This window comes from Taeniopygia guttata, chromosome 4 (assembly GCF_048771995.1).
Source record: "Taeniopygia guttata chromosome 4, bTaeGut7.mat, whole genome shotgun sequence".
Classification (NCBI taxonomy): domain Eukaryota; kingdom Metazoa; phylum Chordata; class Aves; order Passeriformes; family Estrildidae; genus Taeniopygia; species Taeniopygia guttata.
In genome coordinates this window covers 14867824-14880515 of record NC_133028.1, presented here as the reverse complement: position 1 = coordinate 14880515, position 12692 = coordinate 14867824, and the positions used below count along the sequence as shown (strand labels likewise).

Here is a 12692-nt window from a genome sequence, read left to right as displayed (position 1 = left end):
GCAGCTTGCTTAGGGCAGCTTCCAGACTTGCTTTCCATCTGCAGACTGGAATGTCACTGCACTGCTTCCTTCCTTTCCAAGAGCTTTTCCACTGCAGGCAGCGCAGTACTGGTACCTGCTCTCAGCTCTCCACACTGCTCATCCAGGGAAATTTTGCTACTTATGGTCCTTCATGGTCAGTTTTGCTGATTATTTGCTATGACACCTGGATTGAGAGCTTTCTAGCAGGTTTGGAGGTTTGGTTTTTTTTACCTCTGAACCTATGGGAAAGCTGCAGGCACACAGCGCCAGGGAAAGGATTAAAAGCTTCTTTACAAAAAGCCTGTGTATCTATGGGTGGCCAGATGGACACATATTTCCAGAATTCAGGAAAATTACCTTCAGTTTACTGCATTTTCACAGACTTTTAGTAGGATCTCAGTTCTACAGTCATTGAGTCGTGCCTCAGTCCTCAGGTCTGTAAGCCTGAGAGGTGGTTGGCAAAATAAATATATATGTGCTGAAGTGTTGTACCAGAGCAGTAAGGGATAGTAGGGCTTCACAGAGAGAAAAAGGGCTTGAGATAGACAGCAGAGAGGTCTAAGTCTATCCCACATCAGATTGTAACCTCTTTATATTGCAGGGATTTATTTGGGAGAGTTACTCTCTGAGTTAGGCTGCTGTCAAGTAGCAAAATACTGCCTCTGGTTTTTGAAGTATTTGAACATTTCCAATCCTTAAATAATTAGAATTGTCAGAAAGAAAGACAGTCCATCAATCAGAAACTTTCACAACTATGTCTCATTTGTATGTAGATTCCTAAAACTGAAAACCTGATATTGTCAAATAATATATTAAAATAGAACACCTCAATAATTTTCCTTTTTTTTTTTTTTTTTTTTTTTTTCCTTTTAAGTCTACAGTATTGGATAGAAAAGAGATTTTAAAACTTTCAAAGCGGAACTGGAGGAAATGTTCTCTTTTGTCAAGCTATTGGATTTGTCAGTCTACTGTTGTTTTGGGTAATGACCTGTCCCAGAAGATGTCTGGGTGTGGAAACCACCAGGAAATGCATAGCATTAGGCAGTAATTAATACAAAGCAGTAATTAAAGCATCCCTTAGCCTTGGGCATCAGATTTCACAGGTCAAAAGCCTTCATGCTTTGCTTACATGTGGGTGACTTCACTTGTACCTGCAGAGATGGGGATTAGCCACTGAAATCCAAAGGCTAAGCTGAGGAAAACCTTATTCAGGAAGAGCCTGGCATTAGGATATTCTGTATCCTGAAGAAGGGAGAAAGGAAAAGGTTTCAAGAAGAATTGGAAAAAGAGGGAAAAAAGAGAAGGAAAGAGCATGTCCTGCATCACCACTGAGATCTTCCAGCGCCCCCTCAGCACCTCAAGGCTCCTGCCTTGAGGAGCCCTCAACAGTCCCATTCCTTCTCAAAGAGGGAGGCAAAAGCTCCAAAGCTTGGTTGAAATGAGGCATTTATCTTTTTCCAAGTCAGGCTGATGCAGTAGGTATAAGCACTGATAACATCTCTTATATCATTATAATTAATAAAGCCCTTGACAATATGTGCAATAATCCATTGTTAAGATCAACTAAGTAAACTTTAAACACTTTGCATATCATATGTTGTCTTAGGTGATTTCTTTAAAAAAGAAACTCTTCAGGACTGAAAAACAGGCAGAGAGAGAGAAAAGAGCAGTAAATTTTAGAGCAGTAGATTAATATCCAATAGCAAACTATTTGCATGAAATCTGTTTGTATGATTTCTTTTCTTTGAAAGAAAATGAGTTATTTTCTTATTTCAGATCTTTTCTTTCTATTTGTGTTCCCAAATTTATTCCTGATTTAAGATCTTATGTTCTTAGATTCTCCACTCATCAAATTTCATAGCTATATCTCCTGAAAATGAAAGTTTAGTGTAAGAAAGGTCAAAAGATTTTGTTCAGTTGTTTCCATAGGCACTGTATTATTTCCTCTGGGAAGGAAATAATAATAATAATAAGAGGAAGCTTTCAGCCTGCTCACAGGATACAGCAGAGTGAAAATGCAATTCACAACCGGGGCAGCTCCTTTGGCTCTTCTTGTTTCTTGTTCTCTTTGAGCTCTCATCAGTAGAACATTTCACAGTTTGTTTCAAGCTTGAAAACACAAGCTGAATTATTAGATGAAAATGTCTCATAACAAATAATCCTGAAAAATATGTAGTTTGTTGGTTTGTGAGCTAGGAAGTGACATCAAGCATCCAGACATGTATACTTTTCATTTAGGGCATCAGTTCTGCATGGTAAGACAGAGTGCATTCCTCATCATAAAATACACACAGAGTATTTAAAGATGTTCAAATTCAAAGCCAGAACCATCTGCTTATCGCTGACATCTGTTGCTTCAAAGCAAAGGACCATATGAAAGATTCAAAAAGCTTTAGAACTCCAAAGATGCATTTGCTAAGAGAACACACAAATATACATAAATTCAAAAACTATATTATAAACTGCTGTTTTCACCCTGGAGTGTGGTTGCACCAGCTAGGTATAAGAGAGTTTTTTATTGCAAAGAAAAGAGCTTCTACCCATCTCTGTGTAGAAAATTAAACTTTTTCTCATTCTCCAAACACTCTTGAAAAGCAATGTCTTCTTCTTCCATCATCGAAGGTTTGACTTTCATGCCAGCCCCATTCACCTCTGACTTGCTCCTGCCAGTGTACCTTCAAGGTGTGATCTTAATTACCCTGAAAACTTCTTTCTGTAGAGCCTTTCCCTGTCCTTGCTCAGGGAGGTGACTCCCCAGGGTTCCTGGAAGCAGCAAGCTGCATCTCCCAGCCCAGCAGGTCTATTCATTTCCTTGCTGTTTTGGCACCCAGGTCTGACTGCCTGGCTGACAGCAAGGAGGGACTTCCCATGGCCTCCAAAGAATTGTGGGCATCTCCCTTAAGGGCCATTACCCCTCTCCCCATGCAGATCCTGCACTGCCATGGAGGTGAAGGGCAAGAGGAGGGCTGGGAGATGTGGTAGAGGTATTTATTTAGGGCAGCATCCATGTTCCTCTGAGCACCTGACACAAGAGGTTTTTGCAGTGGCATATCTGCAATAAATAAAGTTGGGTTGGGTTCCTGTGGGTATGTGACAGGGTTGAAGGGTTGGAGGGAAGGGTTTGCACTGGAAGGGTTGGAAGGCAGGGTTTGCTCCTTTCAGACATGTGGGCCTGGAGGAAAGGGCCTGTTAAAAATTATTGGGAACTGGGGAGAAGTGTGAGCCAAATAGAACGTGCAAAGTCATGGGGATCAGATGCTTTTTGGATAAGGAATGCAAGGGAGCTAGAGATTCTCTGAACAGGAACACACTGAGAATTCTGAGTGCGTGAAATTTCTGTCTCAGGGTACTACAGCCTGTACCTAGTCAGTGAATCTCATATAGATTCCTTTTATTTATCCGCATGTCTAATTTTTGGCAGCAATCAAAATGGCAGGGAGGACTTCACAGACAAGAAGAGAAATTTGGCATTTCAACAGCTCTCTGCTAGGCCTATTGATGCCAAAAGTACATGAACTACATAGAAAACAAGGAAATATTTCGTGACTTTAAGTTACATTGTGAAGCTCAGAGAAAGGTGATCCATCCCCTGCCTTAAGCTCCAGATAACCACAGAGAAAGCAACAAATTAAATATGAGCATTAACATAATGTTACGTTTTATAAAGCAATCAAAATATTTCCTCTGTTATTTAATATTCCTCTTAGTCACATAATCTATGACTCTTTGAACCTCACTATAAAACATAAAATTTCACAAGACCACAAGTTTAACATGAGGGTTACACACCACTTTTGGGTTCACCGGCAACACTTTATAAACTACTTTTATGTTCTTTGTTTTCACAGCCTTTTCGTTTCCCTGACAGCTTCTCATTGTCCTTGAAACAAAAAAATCAGAGAAATCAGAAAGGTCTCTCTGATCACAAACAGAGAACAGAAATGATTCAGAAACAGAATGAAAAAGAGATCAGAAAAGCAAACAGAGCCTGCCTGAGGCACTACAGATTCTGCTCTTTACCAGACTCACAAGGAAAACAAGGTAAGATATTGAATTAATTTAATTTAATTAATTTAATTTAATTTAATTGTGCTGACATACATGCATTATTCAAAGAGACAGCAGGATAGCAACATTACTAGTATTAGGAAATTCATCTAAAATTTATATTATCTCAGTGTTTTTATGAGGCAGGAGAATATACAAAATTTGTTTCCGCAAAATAAAGCCCTTTACTTACATGTCTGGAAAAAGTTTGCAGCAGCTGGAGCCTCTGGCTTGCACTTTGTGTGAATATTGTCCCTTGTTGAAAGCCTCCTACCTCTGACACTGGAGACAGCACCAGTGCTTTGGGTTGATAAATCCTTTAAAAATGCTCTCAGATGTTTCTTTATCTGTGGTGCACACTGACAGTAGACTGCAAAGCAGAAAGCCTGTCTGGTGCTACGAGGAAAGAGTTCCCTCTCTGCTGAATCCAAAGCAAAGGAGTCCTTGACCTCAACAACTAGAATAAATCTCCAGTATCTGCTGGCTCTTTTGTGAATGCATACTTGAGCAGTAACATAAGAGCGAGCGAGGGCAGCGCAGGAGCTGTGGCATGTGTGCTCTGCGCCGGGGGCACGAGAGCAGCGCTGCTAGACAGGCACAGCAAAACCAAAACACCCTGCTGGCTTCTGCCTTTTCATTTGCTCACTTATTTTAAAAATAAAACAAAGATGACAAGCTCCTCTAGTTCTGTTCGTGGGTCCCAAGTGGCAGCACTCTCAAGCTCTGTCCCCTCTGCTGAGGTTCCTTGTGTTCCAGATGAGGTTGCTGCTGGCTTTCTATTTCAAACCTCGATTTTCTGAGAATCTCTCTGTATCCCAGCCAGGAAATGTAACCCATACTGAAGTTTAGCATTTTCAATATCATAAATGCAATGAATTACCTGAAAGCAAAATGAGTGGTTTTCAGATTTTTATTTCTCCTTCAAAAGAAAGACCTGTTTACTACTCTTTTCCTCTTTCTTCCCTTTTCTCTACTTAAACTTACTAAATTTCATAAAATCAAGCATAATTTTTACAACAAGTCCTTGGCAGAACAACTAGTAAGACAAAGAAGAAAGGTACAAAGATATTGTAGCTGAAAAAAGGTAAATATCATGTTTCAGGAAAAAAAAATTCACTGCTCCATTTTAAAATTACATCTTCGAGACTAAGACAATAGTTTAAACATAGTCATATAATTCTCAGGTGCTAAGGACAGGGGTTTTATGGAGAAGATGAATAAAAGCCATATTAAAGGAGCAGCAAAGATAAGAAAGGAAATCAAAGTCCTCATTAATTCCATTGTATTTAGTTGCAAAAGAGGACAAAAGAAAAATAAGCTTACAGTCCAGAATCAAACTTTAAAATATTGTAAATTCAATTTTTGTGGCTTTATGAAAAGTAAAGATAAAATAAACAAACAAAAAATCCCTCAAAACTTCTAACAAGCATTTCAAACTTAAGGAAATAATAGTTTTTAATGAAGAATGAACAAAGATCTCTTTTTTTATTCTCCTGTGTGAACAATGGACTTGGAAAAATTCCCTACACATTTTATGTGTGTTTTATCAATGTTTTTCTTGAACCTGAAGAGTTGGGTTCAGCTTTTACTGTTGGTTTTTCTTTTTTACAGTTTTATTATGACACTTAAACACAAGTATAACTTTGAAGTTGTTTATTAGTAATTAAATTGTCTTTCTGCATTGTAGCTGACTAGTAGCAGTGATATATTTTGTTGAATGAGAGAGACCTCAGTTTCAATTTAGTTTCCATTAATATCCATTTCCTTTGTTGAAAACTGAAACAATAAGTTCACAGTAAATTAATTTTGGCTCCTTTCAGCTCTTCTTGTTTTCAGTTTTCCTTTCTCCACTACAATTTCAAAATACGAGGCACTATCAAACCATATATCTTGAACTTCAAAATATTAGCTTTTTTTTTTCTTTTTTTTTTTTTAATTTAAAGAAATGTTTGAAATCTATTGCTTTCCTGCTCAGCCATGATGGGGTGAGCCTGTTTTCAGCTGCCATGCAGGGCCTCTTCCCCCACCGCTAAACCATCGTCGAGGACGCATCTTCTCCCTCTGTCCCAGCTCATCTTTTCTATTTTTAGAAAATAGCTGGCATTTTTGACTTTCAGTCTTGTTTTATGATGTTGGAGACCCTGTGACCTGGTGTGTAGGAGCAAGGCTTGGCACAGAGACTGCTCGCACACGCCCAGGTTGCAGGCAGCAGTCCCGTGAGTGGGGTGTATCGGGATCCTGGCCAGCTTTCTGTCCATAACTACAAGAGGCTTAACTTCAAAAACTGCCTGGGACCTATGACCTGCTCTGTGAAGTGTTTTGAGACAAGCAAAAAATATACCTAACTTCTGAGGGCTGAACTGAGCTCAATTCAGTAGGGACACCTAAAACCATAGTACTAATTTGAGCGCCATTTAATAATTACTCCCAGGCATGACTTGGTTTCTGCCCCAGGGATTTCACTTTTGACTAAGGAAGCAGCAAGCCATTGGGCAGTGCATTTGCAGCCCCCAGGAATGGATGATGTCATTTATCCCCAGCCCAATTCAGCCACACCACAACCGTGTAAGTACTTCAAGCCTCTGGGTGCTTCATTCTACTGTGGCCCTGTGCAATGTTGCCTCACAACTGGAGGCAGCTGGTCACTGCAAATGTCATTTGCATACTGGATATTATTGTACATGCATTCACAGATGTTCATGCAGTTAAGAAAACAGTTCCCGACATAAGGGTCACAGTTACAACTGCAATTGTGAATGTGAACATGGAAGCCTTGCCAGGGCCCCATGAGATGTAATGCAGATAGAAAAATACAAGACTTGTAGGGTGAAGTCTGTGTCATGATCAACCACATCAAAAACATAAGAATATTTTTTCTTTTCTTTTTTTTTTTTTCCCCAGGGAAGTGCAGATCCCTATATATAAATTAGTTTCCTATGTTTCTCATTTATCTTTCCACCCAAGAGATAGGTTGGGCTGTGCTGCCTGCAGGCTGGGAGCACTGCTCTGCTGGCATGACACTGTGGTTATGTCTGAGACCCTGAGAAAATAGGTCCCCAGCTGTGATGTAACAAAATCTATTAAGTTGCTTTGATCAGACTTTGGAAATTGTCTAATTTTACTCACTGCTTTAAACAAACCACAACTATACGTATATATATAGCAGCTATTATTTCCAGTGTCAGTGTACAGGGGTTTTACAAAGCCCACACTTTATTATTTCATGAGAGATGCCACATAGAGAGTCCATAGGAGCCACATGGCTTAATTTTGCTATTTCATGTAATGGCTGAGCAATAGGACTGAAACACTGATGCAGTGGTGATGTAAGATGAAATGGCAGATAAATGTGGACTAGAGAGCCTATTCCCCAACGTGGTGAGCTTTCACTACCTTTAGGTAGCTAATCTGGAGATGAACCTGCCATTGCTTGGCTCCATGGAGGCCCAGCTCTACCTAAGGCCACCTACACTCTTTCTAGGATGAGCCTGGGGCGACGAGTACCAAAGTGCTTTTGGTGGAGGCATCAAGCTGTCCTGAATGGGCTCAGTCTGTGAGTCCCTGATGGAGGCGGGCTGTGTCCTGCAGCACTACTGTGTCTGTGTGCACTCTGGTCCCAGTGGCCCAAGGGGATGTATTTGCACAGGAGCAGCATTAGAAGAGTCACAGGGGTAATTTGGGGTGGAAGGGATGTTTTGAGTTCATATCATCCAACATCTGCTTAAAGCAGGTCTAATTGGCTGGCAGCTACCTCTTCAGTGATCACTATTATTTAGAGGTTTCCATTCCATACAGCACACCTGACCCCCATTATTTCCAAGGGCAAGATGACTCAATGATTATGATCCAGAGGGATTTTGCATCTTTTATCCTAGGTAATTACAAACCTGCAGTTATTGCCAAAGCTGATCACCCAGTTATTTAATTATACTTATTTGTCATGGAAGCCAAGACAAGACATTGTACCTCATTTTACAGAAGTGGACCTAGGGCACAGGGATGATACTTGCCAGAGATTACAATCTGTGCAGAGTAAGAAACTGAGTGGTCATCTCTCAGGGCTGCCATCCTACATGCTGCCATCTCTCTGTACATTCCTGCTATTAGTTATTAATAGTCACCTTGCTATTACAGATAATTTTTTGAAGCAAGGGGCAAAGTAACACGGCACTTATGAAATGCCAGCTATGTAATGGGTTCCAGTGCTGAGGCTGGAAGTGGGGGAAAATGAAAAATGCCAACACTGCTGCTGTACATGTGGTAGGCAGCTGTACTAGGGATCATCAAATGAATGATTCTCCTTAGAAAACAGCCCTTCTGACAGTCTAAAATGGGATTCAAATAAAAAAAATCTGGTTCTGGAATAGAGGAAAGATCCCTGTGGTCTTTATTGCTGTCAGTGAGAATTCATATCATAAGGATCAAAAACTGTATGAAGGTAAGTATTGCTGTAACTTGTTTAAATTGAAGGCCTAGAAAAATATACTTAAGACACCTGCAATCAATTTTAATTTTGAAATTCAGTTCATACATAAGGAGGGTTTGGGAAGAATTGAAAGGCAAGATAGTATTTTATTAAAATACAAGAATGTTTTTTTTATATTTAAATGAGTGGCTCATAAGCATGGCCCTCATATTTTGATGAGTAATGCTATTTTATACATTGTCCCACCATGGTTAAATATATATATATATATATATATATATATATATATATATATATGGCATGTAGCTGGGAAATTATGTATCACTTCAGTGAAAAACAAAATAAATATAGTATGGGCCACAGATGTATGCTATACTAATTCTGCTTCCTGGAGGGATCCAGTTAAGATCCTTTGCAACCCTTATGTGGATGTCCCATATTGCCAGCCCCCATTCTGGACACTTTGCTGCATTCCTGCTCGGGCCTGCCAAGCCAGTCAAATTAGGATTGCAGCAATTTCTCACTTGAGTCAAGATGCTAATGACACTAACTCATGTGGTCTCAACTAGTGTGGGGACTATTCCTGTTGATGCTTCAATCTGCACATTAAAAAAAGGAAGAATACTAACTTTTTAGTTTGTAATGTATTTTAATATGTAATTAAAATGTAGAAGGCAAATCTTCTTTTTAAACCTGAAATGTCTAATATCTTGCCCATATAACTTCTGTCTTGAAATCTGAACAGCCAGTTCTTGAGCTGATATACACCCAGACTGCTGCACTGATTGCAAAGGCAGCATATTCAGTCTGCAGCAGCAAAAGTTGAAGTTCTGGGTAAAAACTGTGTGAAAGCATATATATTCCCTGTCTGGTGACATTGGTGCCACTGAAAAATGATTGAGGATCTGACAGACATCAGGGCTTTATATCCACATCAAAGCTTATCCTTAGGCCTTGAACAAACCCCAGGGGGCCTGAACATTTGTTTTTGAATGCTTCACTGAGCTGTATAATTTAGGAACATCAACAACATATAACATTAAAACCCATCAAAAGAAACTCTCATGCTCAGATATAAATGTCCTGAGCCTGCACTCATGTGATCTTCCATCTGAGGGTCAGAAAGGATTTTTTATTAAATTGCCTTCTCTCTCAGAGGTCAGACAACATGGATGAATCCTGGAGATATTTTAAGGCAAGGACATTCACTCTCTTCCATTGTGGGATGTAACTTCAGCCAAAAGCAAAACCTATTTCAAGTACTGCTACTTCATCAGAGGTAGGAAGACAAAATAAACTCCCCAGGAATTAGAGAGCAGGCTTTCTATCAGTAGCTTGTGTCACTTTCCCATCAAAAATCTGCTGCTCATGTACCTTGAACATGATTGCAAAACATTATGTTTAATCTTCTGACAGTTTAAGAAAATGGTCCTTTATGCACAGATCAAGTCTCCCATAAGTTAAATCTATATCCCTTTCTTCTCTATAACCTTGGAAAAAACAAGCAGAAATGAAATTAGAGCCCCAGAGTATCATGTATAATATATATCTGGAAATTTGAAACAACTTTGCTCATTCAAAATCATCAATTTCATCAGGTTTGGAGCGAGGTTGAGGCTATTTCAGACCAAGCTACCAAAAACATCAAAATGAAATGCTCTTTTCTTGCAATGAGATGCAATTAATTTCCTTCCTGCAAGCACAAAGCTTTCAGACATGAAGGTATCTCTGACCATCCCTTATGGGCACAGAATGAGGGAAGAAACCTCTTTAACCAGGTAGAGGAGAAACCACTCATAGTGTATGTCACCATTTGAAGCACAGCTCAGTTCTCAAGAAGTAAAAAGCTGGTAAAAGTGAATTGAATGGCATCTCTTAATTTGGGAAAAGGCTTCATGACTGAAAAGCAGACTGCACCATTGCAGAATAAATTGTTTATGGTTCTGCCATTGCATGTAGCTTAAAACTCTTAAAGTGCTGCAGGCTTGTCTGGATTGAATTACAAAAGAGAGTGATTTCTTTTGTTAGGTAAAAACTAGAATTACTTCAGCTCTTTTCAGTATCAGTGCTGTTCCAGGTGTCTTCAGTTTTCTTCTCAAACCCATTGTTTTCCAGCTTACTTTATACATTTTGTGTATAGGAGGGATGGGAATGCAGTAGCTGTAGCAGAGCACGAAGGGCTCTGACTCCTGCCCCTACTGCTGCTGCTGCTGCTGCTGGTTTTTTTTCTATTCTCCTTTTCAGTCTTCCCTTTAGCCTATCTGATAACTGGACTTGAGGAGAAGCTCTGTGACATCCTGGTACAATGTCTAATGCTACCACTACATAGAAATAAGAGATAAGGATTTCCTGACTGCTCCAACCCCAGGAGATCATACTTACAGCTGAAGAGACTGCTAAGGAGAGGGGAACTGGTCATTGAAACAGCATCCCACAGCCTTATCACCATTGCAATGACCCCAGCAGAGAGCTCATACAAGGCTATTTTGTATTTTCTTACAACCCACTCAGCTCCTGCAATCCAACCTGTAAGTCCAAGTGTTCAAAAAGCAGTGTGCTATGCCGTGGCTGCAGTACAGGTGCCCACACCCCTGGGCTGAAGGGACTTATTCTCGTGGGTGACACCCAGGGGTCAGCCTGTGCCAGCGGGTCTCTCTGCAGCAGGAGCACTGGCTTATGAGGAATAAGGGGCACTGCAATATCTACCAGGCAAGGACACCTAATGAAATCCTCATTTTTAGAGCTGTAGCTGAACTAATCAGTACAGCTGTTCCTTTCCCATGTAGCCAGGTTTAGTGTGCCAATTTGTGCTCCTGGTGTTTCCAGCCTGGCACCACAGGGTGGGGGTCTGTGGGCTGCCAAGACCATACACAAGGCACCCTCCCATTCCTGCACCTGCTATTTTCTGTTTGGTGGATGCCCGGCTGCTTCGACAATCCTGCTGCTGGCTGGGGTTGCCTTTCCTCTTCACCTTTCACAAGGTACACAAGGCACACAAGGCTTATGCTGCTAAGGTCTTTTTGAGGCTACTGCATTGCTATTGCTTCTCTGCTGCTGTGCATGGCAGACATGCTGGGGTTGAGTGCCAGTTGCTTGGAGAAGAGCCTTTTTCCATGAACAGCAACACAGCTATGAGCAGTAGGAACTGGTGGTCTGAAGTGGGTGTCAGCAGAAGCAGGATATGTGTCTTGGTTGTATGAGCAGGGTGTGTTTTTTGTAGCTGGATGGATCAATAGCTGTGCATGTGCTGAAATACAGATAATTTTAGGTTGGCCATGACCTCCAGGGCTGATAAACATAGGGAAACCCAATAATTTTCTCAGTCTAATCTGAAATGGGTTTAGACTCAGGACCCTTCCCATCAGGGCAGCCATTGTGGAGTGAAGATGCAGTTTCTGTGCAAGCCCTGAGCACAGTCCCCACTGCCAAGGGCTCACAGCACAGGCTTCTCTGGTGCCAGGCTGCCCTCCAGCCATCACTTCCAGGCAGCCAAGGGGAAATAACACTCCCAAAAGCAAGAAGGTGTATGCCAGGGTTGCTGCTGAGGCCTGCCTCTGGCACCCATGCCACAGAGAGCTGCAGCATCTGTTACACCCAAATAATGTTCTGAAGGGCTAAACAGATAAATATTGGAGTTGTTGATGAAAGGAAACAGTGCCAGACACTTTTGGCCAGCAGAACAGGAATGCATTCCATTGCCTCAGGTTGAAAAGGTTTTGGATGTTTAGGACTTGCACAAATTAGAGGGAGGAAGCATTAGTAACAATATCTGACACAGATTTGCCTCATTCATAGACAAATTAACCTTAATCATCCAATTTATAAATCAGCTTTAAGTGAAAGCCTCCCCCCCTCACCCCCCACTGCTGCATATTTGGTGGATTAAGTTGTTTGGTTTTAGTGATAAATTAGAAACATCTGCTTCCGCTGACAGCCTGGAATGGAGGCGTGCACAGGAACATGGCTGGCTGGGCTGCTCTGATGGGGGTTCTGTGCCAGGCCATGGTCCTGCCCACCTCTGCCCACAGGGTCTGAAAGGATCAGGCTGTCTCCCCGCTGCACTGGGACTCAGCGGGACAGGGGAGGCACATGCCTGCTCCTGGGCTTGCTCAGGATGGTTCCTGGGGAGGTTGGAGCAGTGGTGAGCATCTCCAGCAGAGTGCTCTTGGCAGGGCCTTCCTTTTAAGGGTGTCTTGGC

At 41.2% G+C, this 12692-nt stretch overlaps 1 protein-coding gene across 3 annotated transcripts in view; it reads right to left on the bottom strand.

Annotated features, from left to right (window-relative positions):
• C1QTNF7 (C1q and TNF related 7) overlaps positions 1-12692 on the bottom strand; it is a 49735-nt gene that overhangs the window by 30586 nt on the left and 6457 nt on the right. Inside the window, exon 1 of one of the 3 annotated variants that reach the window (XM_072928016.1) lies at positions 4262-5202. The exons of 1 other annotated variant lie outside the window; for it this stretch is intronic. The gene's annotated coding sequence lies outside the window, so the exon portion shown is untranslated. Of the gene's footprint in view, positions 1-4261; positions 5203-12692 lie in introns of those variants that run through there. One more of the 3 variants, XM_032748015.3, reaches the window with a different exon arrangement.